Source organism: Struthio camelus, chromosome 2 (assembly GCF_040807025.1).
Source record: "Struthio camelus isolate bStrCam1 chromosome 2, bStrCam1.hap1, whole genome shotgun sequence".
Taxonomy (NCBI): domain Eukaryota; kingdom Metazoa; phylum Chordata; class Aves; order Struthioniformes; family Struthionidae; genus Struthio; species Struthio camelus.
The window spans coordinates 126,105,246-126,119,181 of record NC_090943.1 but is presented as its reverse complement, the minus strand read 5'-3'; the positions used below and the strand labels follow the sequence as shown (position 1 = coordinate 126,119,181).

Here is a 13,936-nt window from a genome sequence, read left to right as displayed (position 1 = left end):
TAACCCAAAAGGGCTGTTAGATTTAATACAGACAAACCTTGATCCAGTCTACTGTGGGGCTTCTGCCAGCTCAGGGGAGAGGCAGGCTCGCTGATGAAGCTCCGTACGCTACATTTCCTTTGCATATACAAAGGTCTTTAAGTCTTAAAAAAAAAAAAAGAGAGAGAGAGAGTGGGAGGGGAAATTTTATCTCTAAATAGAAATATCCTCATGAAAACAAGCGGTCAGCTGGTGCTGAGGCTTTGATGAGTAGCTCAGAGGACCTCAAGGGACTGCCATGCTCTCGCACCTGGAGTTGGGAAGCTAGCGAAAAGACAGGAATACTTTGGTCCTCAAGAAGAAAGGATGATGACTGGGGTAAGGTTCTTGTTCCAGGGGCCCTGGTGTTGGTGCAGAGCAGCTAAAATGTAGCAATACTGGTAAAACGAGCTGGCTGTGTTACTGGAAAATGCCAACTGTCCTGGCTAGCCGGTTCTGCTGTTAGAGGCTGGCAACTCCTCGCAGGTGTACGGCGAGGAGTACGGTCCCTGAGGCCAGATCATGAAGGCTGAACGGACCCGAAGGAAGACCCTTCAAGTTGCTGAGCTCAGCAAGGCACTTCAAACTCATCATTTTTCCCCACTGTTGTCTTTCTTCTTGGTTAACAATACTAAAACCTGTAAAGGAAAGAGCGTATGACGGCAAGTCTTTACAATAGGTTGCAAGTGCATCTGTTTGCACAGAGTTAATAATATGTTATGTCCTAAAATGGCCATTCACCCTCTAAAGACATTAGCATGTAATAGCAGCTGCTCATCCTCTGACTGCAGGCAAGTGCTGGGAAGAGGTGCTGAGAGGCTTTGTCCTGGAATTACATGCTACTGTTTTAAACATTATGTGAGCAAATTGTTTTAATTGCCCATACGCCGACTGGACTGAAACACTTCTCCCTGCACTGGCAGGAGCAGTGAAAATTTCTTTCTCTAGTCAGGATGTTGTTGGAGAAGAACACATACATACTTGAATGTCTGGGAAGCTTTGCCATAAAATGAAACAAAAACAGAGCTTTACAAAATATTAGCTAGTACTGCTAGTTTCTGACCATAAAGCCTTACAAAATAAGATCACATTTCTGGCAACTACTAGCACTGAAGGGAGCAAGAACTGTTATTTCTGAGATAAATATTTCAGTTCAAATGTCACAGACCATAATAAAGGCATTCACAGTTGGCCCTCGGATTTAAAGAAAACAAAAAAAGACTTACAGCTTTAGGAAGGCTGGTGGTGATCACAGTGCTAATGACCATGAGAGAAACACAAGATTTTTTTAAGCATCATTATCTAGTGGCCTTGAGTGCTAATCAAAACAAGCACTATAATGCCTACTTTAATGGGGTTTGTCTCAGTAATGCTACTAAATAGAATAAACTACATTAAACCCAGACAAGCTACAAAGAGATAAATGGCAAAACAATACACTGAAAACCTAAAGATTCTTTTAATCTACTATTAACTGATTTAGCATCCATGGTATTCAGTTAACTGCAGCGCTGTAATCCATTTGTTGAATTTCAGAATTAAAATAGAAATGTTCCTGTCTTGTTTACAAAAAGAGATTAAATAAGGCCCAAATTAACCTCCAGAATTGCTAGCTTGGCAAATAACTGTAAGATAGAACAGGCTGCCTATCTATTTCTTCTCTGAAAATAAGGAAAGTCGCTCCCTAGAACTTTTCCTAAAGTAAACAGAGGCAATCTATCCTCACCCAGGGAGTCCTGCGCATAAACTGAGCCTCAGTGTGATACAAAAGGACATCGCTGTAGCCTAAGGACCTCACCCCTTCCTCACAGACCCCTGCCACCCCCACAGACACTAACTGATCTCAGGGGGCTTTGGATGACCCTGTTCATAGTTATGGGAATGGGCACCAAATGCCAGGAAGCTTAACACATAACCATCTTTCCCTTCCGTTTTGTTCACTTGGCGTGACTCATCTTTCCTCTGGATATACTCTTCCAATGCATATTTTCTTGAGCTTGATACCCTGGAAGATGACCTACATTTGCATCCCTCAGAAGAAATTAAATAGGTTTTCTGTTGCATCTACTTTGCTATACCTCTCGCTTTGAGATGGGAGGACCCTGAGCAACTGAGGAGGAATGCAGACTATAGGCTTTTTGGCTGACATATTTCTGCAGAAATAAGCGATAATTTACAAATAAAGTAACAGTCAAGGTATAGAGGTAGCGATACTTTTATGTTCATTTAGAGACAAGAATGAAATGTTTCCAAGACTTCAGTCTTGGGAAGATGGATTAGCTCTTTCTCCATGGTGTACACAAAACATAGGACCATGCACCCTATCTTGGTGAAATTTTCACTAAACGTCTTTAAAAATTGAAGCTGTAATACATGTAAGAACACATAATTCATTCTGAAATAAATAGGTGCCCCCCCGCCCAACATCACACAGCAAAAATTCCTATGGTTTATATTGCTCTGTAAAATATTTGCTCTCCTGCACTCAAGGGACTGCTAAAGGTCAGTGTGGTTGAGTATACATGATTTATAAAGTACTCTGGAATGAGAGGTGCTATGCAAATGTAAAATACTATTAGAGCATACTCTACTTAATTGAGATACACTGAAATGGAATTGGCTGCTCCACAAGAGCAGATCTAGGAAACTAATTTAGTCTAACGATAGCAGATTGTCTATGACTACTGATAGACAGCATAAGTACAAATTCTGTGCACAGATAGATTTACTTGAAGCTAAAAGTTATTGTTTTTCACTTGGGAGAGGGTTTATGCAGATTTGAATTTGAAGCCTGTGTTACATAGGAACGACAAAGTAGACAAAAATCACAGGTAACACTATACCACGGTGAAAAAGTGGCTTCTGAAGGCTAACTGCAGGCATGTAGGCTCCCACGCATGCCTTCCAGCTTCCGTACAAGTGCTGCCTTACAGAAAGAAATTCCTAGGCGTGTGCCAAAGATCCTTGGGACACTGTGGTCCTCGTGCTTTGGAAAGCAAACCTCAGACGGTGCTTTCAGGTTCAAAATACACACTCTATTCACCGCTGGTTTTGATGGAGGCTTCCAAGTTCTCCTTGCAGATTTGGGCCTCAAAATTTGTTCGCTTACAATTATATCCAAAGAGGCTTCTTAAAAACCATGTCTTATCTAACTGACTGAGTGAGAAGGAGCTGGACTGGGCTAGCGGTCTCTCTCCCTCTCACACACACAGTTTATGGCTTCGACGGGAAGCATAAATTATGCTTTCATCCACGTTTTGGGACAGATTCCAACTTCCCTCTTTTTTGTGACCACAACAGTCTGCACTTTAACATTGCAATAAATAATCAGTTTGAAGTTGACTTTAAACTATTTTAACAGCTGGGGCAACGGCATTATTATTTCACTTTACCATACATGGAAAAATTCCCCTTCTCCCACCCAAACGAAGACATATATTTGGAGATCATATTCTGAATTCTTTTTAAAACATAGGCCAAAAGTTCTCAACAGCACAATATGTTCCCCTTCATATCATTATTTCCACTCTCACATATTCTTTCATCTAATTCTCTTTCTCCCTGAAGTTTAGTGTCATTCCAAAGGTTTTTCAACTGTACTTCTCTTTCCTCGTCTTCAACTCCTTATTTCCCATCCACCATCATAAACCCTCCTCCACATAGTGCTGTTTTCTGTAAGAAGAGCAGCGCTACGCATTTCAGTACTACAAAGTAATCTGATGTTACCTCTTTCTCCCTTGCTAAAACAAGCAGTTTTAGATCCTTTCTTTTCTTTTTTTTTTAAATTGCAATACAGGACTTCAGCAGAATGAGTTCCCTCTTCCTAAAGGGAAAAAACAGAGTTCTTTCTTATTTAAATGAATCCATGCTTTTCCACAAAAATTAATATATCAGTCTGGGAGGCAGAGGAGGTTTGGATGGTCTATATTCCAGATAATAGTTACAAAAGGTTATTACATAAAACACTTCATTTGTTAGCAACAGAAATTTTATTCAGGTATAATGTGAAAGTTATTCTCACCCACACAAAATAATTCTCATCCATACCAAAAAGGCTCTTCATTTCCACTGTACTGAAAAAAATGCTACTGTATTTTTCTCTCCAGTTATATATTATTTGGCTTCTTCTACTTTCTTTGGATAATTTTTACTCTTAAAAGATTTGCTCATTTGGCTACAGCTAAATTGCAGTAATAATAGCAGATGATGACACTCTTAGGCTATGTTATTCATGACTAATCTGTGCTCCAACTGAAGGCATTTATCAGGGGGCACTACTCTTCCCTCTTCTTTTCCCTGTGCTTCCACTTGTCCCTCCTTAACAAGAAGAATGACAAAAATCAATATAGGTTTTTAACCTACGGATTGACATTTTTAAGCTCTGAGGCTAATGCGTAAATATAAGCTTCCAGCTATTAGAGCAAAGTAGCAGCAAAGGTAAGGCAGATGCCAATATATTACCCATTTTAGGTAATAGTAACAAAAATCAATTTAAAAAAATATCCCTCAGCTGTTCCACTAACGAAAGCTTCTGGCTCGAAAATTTACTCAGATCTGTGCCTACTGGCATAAGATGTCTCTAATTCATTTCTCATGAACCATGGATTCTAGTCAAATCCTCTGTATCATTTCTTCCTATTCTAGCATTAACAATCTACTGACCAGCCAATGAAATAATCTCCAGATGTTTCATCTACTTAGGAATCTGAAAAAAAAGGGCAAAGGCCATTTAGGGTCTAAACTTCTTGGCATTTACTCTCTGATAAAGACGAGTGGTATCTGAAGGATTCTGTATGCTGTGCTACAGCACTGTTCTTCAGGACCTTATTCAGCAGGAAAATTAACCCCCTTCTCTGTTTTTTAGCAAACAGCAATTCTCCATCTTCATGAGAGAGACAAAAAGGCCACAGGATTTTTTCCTTTTTAATATACTACAGACTCATCATTCACTCAACAGTAACCAATGTTTCTAACTCATTTTCGGATATGCCCCTCAATTTCTCAGCGGCATGTTGCTCTATCTTGAAATATCACTGGCATCTTGCAATTGCTTACAACCCCTTCTGTGACTTGGGTATGAGCACCACCCATAAAGGGCTGTCCTCAAGCACTTCCAAACTCAGCACAGGCAGAGCTAATGAGCAGTTGCTCTAGGCTTCCCAAGAACTCTGTTCTCCTTTGAATCAACCAACCAAAAAACCTCACAGCAAATCTGTGAATGAAATAAGGCACTTCAGGAAAACCTGGAAAGTCCTGCCTTCTAGAGTTAATACAGCAGCGACTGCTGATTGCCTTGTGTCAGGCACACTTGTATTTGGAATTCATTTCACACCAGACAATTCATTAACCACTCTATTTTGATTACTGAAATGTGTGAACACAATTTTGTATCTCATTTATACAGGGTCACTCTTGGGTCAGCGAGTTTTTCTGTGATAGTCTTTTCCCATACTAAAGGCAAAATCGTGCTTACGTTTGGTTAGTTAAAATATTTACATTGCACATTCAAATGATGCATTTTTCCAGTGACATGGCTCTCTGCCGTATTTCCTCCTGCATCTACTGTACAGCGGAAATAGATGATTAAGATGGATGTTCTGGGTGTCTCTAAACAGGCAGATTAGGGAAACAAGCAGCATAGCTGTACTGTAACAACACTGATGGACCTTTGTAGTATCATCCACGCAGTCTGCACGACCTGTCTAGCACTGCATTACAGCATGAAAGTCTATCTTTTAGGACCCCAAATCACAACTAATGCATCTGCCTTGAAAAGCTATGCATTTTCCAGTCGTCATATTTCACATAGATTCTTCCTCTGTTATTCATTTATTTGTTCACTCCATGCATGAGGTGGACTAAAACACACATGTAGGTACTGGGCGTGGAGGCAAGACTGATGCTGTTTTAGCATCAACTTGTCTGCAGGAAAAAATCTCAAGCATACTGTGTCTGAAAGCGGGCAGAGAAGGAGAGGGCTGCTATTGAGCAAGACACAAACTCCCTACCATTTTCTTGCTTGGCAGCGCTAAAAAAGCCAAATTCTCTCCAGAACGAGTGGACAAAGAGCGGTTGTACCGAAGAAAGACAGCACTTTGGGAGAGAGGAGAAAATCTAGAAAAGAAATGAATACAAAGTTGAGAACAAAAGGTGAGAGCAAAGCTGGTAGGGGAAGGCCTCAAAGTGATGGTGCTCCTGGGAATCAGAAAACACACTGGACTCTCTTAAGCTAACGCTTAAAAGCTGAACATATTTCAGTGATTGATGCTGCAGAGAGACCTGCTGCATGAAGAGGTATGCAGAACACACAGCATGGCCCTCTGCCCTAGGAGAATGGGGCTAACAGGAAAAAAAGTAGGCGTATAAAACTTCATGTGACAGTAAATTCCGATATAATTTAAGAATGATTACCATCCATACAGTAAACAGTTAATTTTGGTCACATATGCATTACTACAGAAGAATAAAGAATAAATATGCAAATCTTTTCAAAACCCAAATAGACTCAGTGTGAAATAATTTATCACATGGGAACTCAGTAACAATGCAAAAATAGAAAGAAGAACTTCAAAATCCAGACGCTCAGTAGGTGGATTTCTTACCTTACAGCAAAGTCCACCCAAGTCTTCATACAGGTTTTCCCAAAGGGGAAGCAAAAGCTTCTGCGCTGACAAATGAAGTACTGGTTAAGAAGTGACCAGAACGCTTACGCCTGTTCTTACATACATGACAAACTCAGCTGCATCTTTTTGTTTACAGATACATACACAAAAGATGAAAGTTGATTACGTAAGCAAAAGCTATCTATTTTAAATTGACCCTGCCTGCTTACTCCAGAGGAAATGGGTGATAAAAGTCTCTGCATAAACTAGCCATGCAGCAAATGAACTTTAAGCAGAATAGTTTTATGTGTGGGAGACATATTTGTTCCACTTTTTTAAACTAACAGACTGAATAGAACTATGCAAGTCTTTGCCAATTAAAACACAGCAGCGAAAGTAAAATAACAGGCTCGCCACCAGTCTAAGCCAGCATTTGCACAGTAATAAATGACCAACTTTGGTTTAACTTAAAACCACATTCATCCACTTACATTTTTATTTCCTGATATGGGTGCCTGTCATGGAGCATCCACCGAAAAAAATGGGATGAATTGCATCCCTTTTAATTATTCTGGTTCCATTTTTTTGTATTTGTGCAGACAAGCTCTAACTTGGGATTTCCGCACTTGCTGGTCCCATATACGAGAAACTCATTCAGACACACAGAATCTAATCTCGGGCCTCACTGCTCTTTCTTCTCAAGGTAATGGCCTTAAATACCCCTCATTTGATAGATAAAAAACTACGCAAGCCTAAATATGCGTACTATTATTTTTAATTGTCCTTCTTTATCATAGTAGGTGTTGTCTGGAACGCCTCTCTGCAGCGCGAAGGGCCGGGGGTTTATCCTTCCTTCTGACATGCTACTGATGGCACTACTTAAACGCTGAGGTTATCATCCAAACGGCAAGACACACAGTCTAGCCTCTTCCTTCCAGACCCGCTTCATGGCTGCCACGGCTGAAAAGTGGGGATGCGGCCCCCGTGCTGGAGCCCACCAGCAACACGGTGCATGTGTCGCGGTGTCCACCTACCCGTAGGGAGGGTCTTGGGGACGCGCAAAAGGAGAGCGCGCGTGTCCGCGTTACTTCTTTTCTCCTCAAAACCAGCCAAAAACCACTCCTGCGACCTGCACAGGGCTGGGATTCGTGCCATGACTCATGCCAGCACAAGGGTTAAGTGTGCCGGTGACACGGAGAGGTGCTCCCCAAAGTTCATTTTTTTGCCCTTCGCTTTTGAGCCGCCTGAGGGACTCCAAGGCGCCGAGTGGGGCTGCTGCTGCGGCTGCTGCCTGGATGGGTCCATCTCCCCGCTCCGCCTCCCAAAATCTCTTCATCAAACACTCATGGCCATCAGCAAACCCAGAGCCCATCAGCAGGGCCAGCGACCGCCTCAGCAGCCTCTGAGCGTGGACTCCCTGGTTTTCCCATCCTCCGCACCAGGGGAAGGTGCAGGTCGCGCACGAAGCTCGGGACGGCACAGCAGAGCAACTTGCCCAGCTGACGGCGAGAGACTAACGGGCTCGTTACAGGCCCACACTGCGTCCGACACAAGCCCACCGCCAAGCAGCTCGCCAGGTTTTGCAAGGATTAGCAGGGTTTACATGTGTGCACGAAGGGGATGACACAAATCCCTGGGCTGGTGGCCAGGAGAAGCCCAGGTACCGCATTTTGAGCAAGTAGTTAGCAACCTCACTGTTGCCTATGGACAAACACTATTTCCTTTGGACTTCCCGACTCGCTGGCCCGCTTTGACAATTATCTAGCGGGTACCCAGCTTGCAGCACCTCGCCCTTGGCTGGTCAGCTAGCAAATCCTACTGTTTTTGGCAGACGGATGTCCAGAGTGATAGGCAACGGCTGCCACTGTCACTAGCAGGATGTTTTCCAGAGTTTCTCATATAAGGCAGCGTGTTTATTCTTTGGAACAGTTGCTCCCTCAAGAATAAAACCCAAACAGTAGCACAAAAGCTGTGTCTGTCCGCTGGGATCAGTACATGCCATCAGGCAAACAGGAGGTACTAGCTATGTTCTTCCCAATTACACGCAACAAACTGTGCTGCTACATAATGCACGCTGGCAGGGAAGAGCAAGACCCAGCAACGCACAAAAGACACTCTCCTCTTTTCTATTCCTCCCTTCAAAAAACAAACAAACAAGCAAAAACCTTCTTTCAAAAGTCATTTGTGATAGGATGTACTCCAGATTTGGGGTGTTCAACCTATTAAGGGATGCTGAGTGGAGCAGAGTCAGCACTCACTGAAAGCCCACCAACCCGGCCACACAAAATGAAGACATGCCAAAGCTACACGGCATTCACTTTTAAAACCATGTTTATAATCCAAAACCCAAATGGCAGCACAAACTCTCAAAAACACACTCAAGAACTATAAGGGACAGAAAGCAATGAGAACAGCAAAAAACCTGAAGAAGTGTTCAGACAAAAATCTATCTTTAATTTAAAAACAGATAAATTATAATAATAAAAACCCCACTAAAAACGTCACTGATGGAGTAGGAACACGGGAGAAACGTCTGCACGACAACATAAAATCTTTTCAGCACAGTCTGTGTAATGTTCGTAGTCAAAAAGTGGCTGAAAAGAATCGGTTAATAAACGCAACAACGATTTTTCTGCTGAGGTATGTGGATTTTTTTTTACTACGGTACAGAATGTTTTGGAGCACATGGAGTACCCGCAGGGGTGAGGAACTGTCTCTGGTAATAGGAAGAGGTAGTTACCTTGCCTAATGGCAACATGTTAACGTATTTCTATTAGCAAAACCCATTTAATATTGCATATATGTAGTAGCTTCTGGCTTAAAAAATACGAAAGCTAGAGAAGGAGACTAAATGCTCTTTTCTTCCTCTGATGGGAACACGTACAGATTTTCTCATTAATGGTAATGTGAGCTAAATGCACATAAAGGGGAACAGACAAACTTCAATAACCCTCAGCTGCAGCAAGATGCAACTATGAAGCTACTATTTGTTCTAAAGTCTCTATTCTTCTCAAGAATACTGCAGACCTCACAACTTCTGGTCTTACTGTATACATTTCAGTTAATAACTCAACAGCAGCAATAACTAACATGCTCCTATAAAGACAAAAAGATTACCTTCAATTAACAAGGATTCTTCATTCCAGGGCTACGTTTCTATTCTACAGAAGACCCCACAGCAAGCTGTTAGCGGCACATTTTGAAACTCCTTCTTCTAGTTACTCCAGTGGTAGGAATTTTTAGATGCTTGTCCTCTGCTACTTTCCGATTCTGTATGCGCGGCACAGATCTCTACCTTATTTGGCTGCCAAGCCTATTACAGCGAGCAAACAATGCCTGCTCTGTCAGGGCCGCCACTGACTAGTATCACAAAGACACTCTCATGTACAGCCCTGCACTTTTTCTTCTTCTTGGAGTAGTCTGAGGAGAACTGACGGGAGAAAAATGCTTATGTATTTTTGATTAGCCAACGCTTCATTATATTAAAAAGGAGTAAATGAGTGTCAAGACGTTGGAGGCGTTCTCGCATCTCGGGATGAGATGCGACGTACAATAGTGGGAATACTCTCTGCCTTGTTTCACACGTTTGTGCTTCGGATACGGGGGTGGCTGCGTGAGCAAGCATCTGAAATAAGGGAGGAGTTATATGAAATACAGTTTATGACTTGAAGCCTTGTCTGCCTTTTAAAGATCAACAACGACAGGCAAAATCTCAGAAAGATGACACAGCAGTGTGTGTTACAACTTCCATCTGCCACTGCCTGCATTTTGGAGCTCGCTTGGAACTCGTTTCTTTTTGCTGTGGTTTTATTTCTGCAACAGAGGGTTGATGCTACGGCTTCTGTCACAAGACTCTGAAATCATACTTCAGCCAGCCTCCGAACAAGTTGGCTCTTCACTTCCTCCACATGACGTTACCGTTTTAATTTTCAAGAAGGCGCAATGCTTAATGATCTTCACGAGCAAGTATTTGATGAGACAATGAATCACATTCTTAGCAGATGTTTACAGCTGTCAATATGAAGAGAGGAGGATGGCAGGATTTTAAATCCCAGTTTTCTCCAAAGCTCTCTTTGGCAAAGAGAGAGACAAACGAGGAAACCGTTTTACAGTTAGATGCTTGTATTTTTCTTGTTCTAAAAGAAGGACTACAGTGTGTACTCGGGATCTATTTCATGTAACTTCAGGTTTGCTTTCTTTTCTATCAGAAAATGAAAAATTATTTATCCTGCACAGGCTCCAGAGAGGTTGTTGACGATCCCTGCTGAAACCAATAGGAATATTACAATTTAACTAAAATGTTCCCGGGTCAAGCCACATGATACACAGTAGCTGTTTCAAATTTCTTCACATTAATTGTAATTAAGATCTTACAATCCTGCAACTGAATAGAGTGGCAAGCAACAATATGTGTTCTTCTAGTAACAACTAACAAGAGACATACAGTCCTAGGGTGCAGCACAACTGTGGACACTTTCCAGGTTCCAGATGAACCATCACACCATTACAATGATTTCCCATGCAATTAGCATTAATTGGTGACTTGTTGGCAATCCTACAGGGGCTTTCTCTCACCCTTTAGTAGGTCCTACCAGGTCAGGCTTGAGACTCTTGAGCAGGGCCAGGCACGTATCCCTTGGTGCCCAAGCTCCAGTCGCCCATTTTTGTTGTTAAAATGTTGGGAAACTGTCAACCTCTATCTTGAGTAACAAATAATCCCGCAGAGTCAACTTCCGAATTCTTGCATATGAATTTATAACATGAGACAGCAAAATAAGAGGGATATTTATACACAGAATTCATTATCACTTTTTTAAAAATAATTTGACTGTTTGAAAGTATTTGACTGAGGCCAAACTCTGACATCCTTTTTCAGGAAAATTCAGCGGCAGTGCCAGTGGATACTAACAGCCAACTAAGACTGTGCATCTCTTTCTTACTCAAAATTAAGCTGAGAATGGAGAGCTGCAGATGAGCAACCACCTCTTCTAATTTTATTCTTTAATAATAGTTCTTAAGGAAAGTTATTCCTTTTACCTATTAATACACCAAAAAGAGAAATCAAGGTATTTGTCCCACACATCCTTCCAACTGGACTCAGGCAGGATCAGGATTGCTTAACACCAGCAGAGCCAGACAACTCTGCGGCAATGAAAGAACAGATGTTCTTTGACAGAACATCTTAAATGTCCAAAATATATTTCAGAGAAGCACATGCATTTAGCTTCCAGGGCCAGTATCACAGCTGATGGGTCTCAGATGTGATCTCATTTTGCCCTATAGAATTACATAAGTGATCTCAAAAATACATAACCTACGCTTAACAAAAAAAAAAGTGCTGAACCAGTTAGCTGTCTAGAGTCAAAAAGATGCCCTAAACCAGAGAACTGCATGGAGGCCAGCCTACATGCACAATTCAATAAACAGTAGGGGATGCAACATCTATCGCTAAAGTACATTAGAAAATGTTTGTTGCTAGAGGCAAGCAGAATCAGTTCAACTAAAACAACGTCAAGTCTAATCAAGAGCAATGTCCTGTAAGTCAGCTTTATTTCCCCTCCCTTTACTGTTTATTTGAAGTTTTTAGAACACATGAATCAGTGGTCCTTGCCACTACTCTTCTCATACTATTTCCCCCTTTACTGTGCAAAGGTTGAGAAATGAAATACAGTATCAGTAGGCTGTTTAGTGCATAATGCCTAATACGTGGTATGCTTTGGGTAGGAGGCAGGTAAAAACAACAGTGACAGTCACTTGCATTTCAAAGTCGTGAGTCTGGAGCAGAAGAAAGGGCTACAGATTGCCTGCGCCATCTCATTTCATCTCAAAGAGTTTAGCTATCCGCACCCCTAGATTTTAGTTAAAGCGGTCATATCCGCATCTAGTGCAGACAAATCCAGATGCAACAGCAAAACATCATAGCGTTTGTGCTGGTAAACAAATGTATAGAGTTATCATTTACATATACACAGTTTATATGGCATAGTTACAGTTATATGGCATAGTTTATCAAATTTTTCCTTGGAGATGCTTCTCCGTCTGTGTTTTTGTGATCCTATTCGATTTTTTGCATGCCTTCCTGACTTCTTCCAGATCTGTGGCACGTCAAGATCAGGACATTGCTTTTTGCCACACAAAACACGAACTTTCAGAGGAACAGAAGATGCTTCTCACGATTACTTTAAAGTATTGACGATGACCTTCTCATCTGCACTGGGGTAAATTCACAGTAATTCTATTAATTTCCCATATCTCTGGATGTATACCATCCAACTGCGATCAGAATCTCCCTCTCCTTTATCTCACACATTCTTAGCTTTCAAATATAAAAGCACAAAGTATAAAAAGAGTATAAAAGCACAAAGACATATTGCTCATGGCAAAAGAGGTTCGTCGTTCAATGGAGGAATGCATTAAGAAACTGCAGAATTAAAGTTTGAGAGAATATCTTTAAATTAGATTTTTCTTTAAAAACGTGAAGAGAAAAGAACACAATACACACCTTCTCACGGATAATAAAGTGCAGGATATGTCTCTGGAGTTCCAGAGTGTTTTTCAGAATTTTCAGTATGCTCTTATTTTGATAAATCTGGTCTGATCACAGTCTTTTGAAACACACACACACTTTACACCTGCTACTGAAGAGACAGAGGGATACTACATACAGTTTTCAAAATACAGAAGATCGAGTTTCCTTCTCCAGTAAAGTATGTAAAGAGTTAGTCACTGAAGTTGAGCACATTCTGAAACCTTGATATCACATTAAATCTTTCCAAATACAAAGCAAACATCTTTAAGCAAATTCTGAACATCTCTGTCCATACAGATCAGACCAACATTTGCAAATTACTTCTGTAAATAGGTGTTACATTGAATCTTCAGCTAGTCAAACAAAGATGTGTTGAGCCTGAATCAAGTGATAATGAAGCCATAACCTTAGAGATCTTAGTTAAACTTGGAGTCAGCTGTTGATGAAAACTAATTTGATAACACAGCTTTTCTAAATTACAGTTTTTCCCAGTCAAACTCATCACCACCATTCCCCCACACTATTTTTTGAGAGAGAATTACTTCCACTGACAATTTTATTGGCAACACTGCATGGCACTGGTAAATTTTGTTGGGTCCTACGTGAAATAACATGTTGACTCTTCCGGCACCCCACTCCAGACCGCTTACTCTGCCCTCGTGCCACACATTGGGTCCTCCTACTTGCCTGAGCCCAGAACAGGTTGCCTTGCGTGAGGTCCTCTCTGTCCCCTGGAAATCCAGGGCAGGAACACATCAAACAGACCTTAATCACATATTTGGAGTGC

The 13,936-nt window shown here is 41.4% G+C and overlaps 1 protein-coding gene across 6 annotated transcripts in view; it reads right to left on the bottom strand.

Moving 5' to 3' along the window:
- The window catches only part of PAG1 (phosphoprotein membrane anchor with glycosphingolipid microdomains 1), a 118,251-nt gene that overhangs the window by 43,688 nt on the left and 60,627 nt on the right, over positions 1 to 13,936 (bottom strand). The window contains exon 3 of one of the 6 annotated variants that reach the window (XM_068932444.1): positions 6,621 to 6,680. The exons of 4 other annotated variants lie outside the window; for them this stretch is intronic. The gene's annotated coding sequence lies outside the window, so the exon portion shown is untranslated. Of the gene's footprint in view, positions 1 to 6,620; positions 6,681 to 9,737; positions 10,020 to 13,936 lie in introns of those variants that run through there. One more of the 6 variants, XM_009689445.2, reaches the window with a different exon arrangement.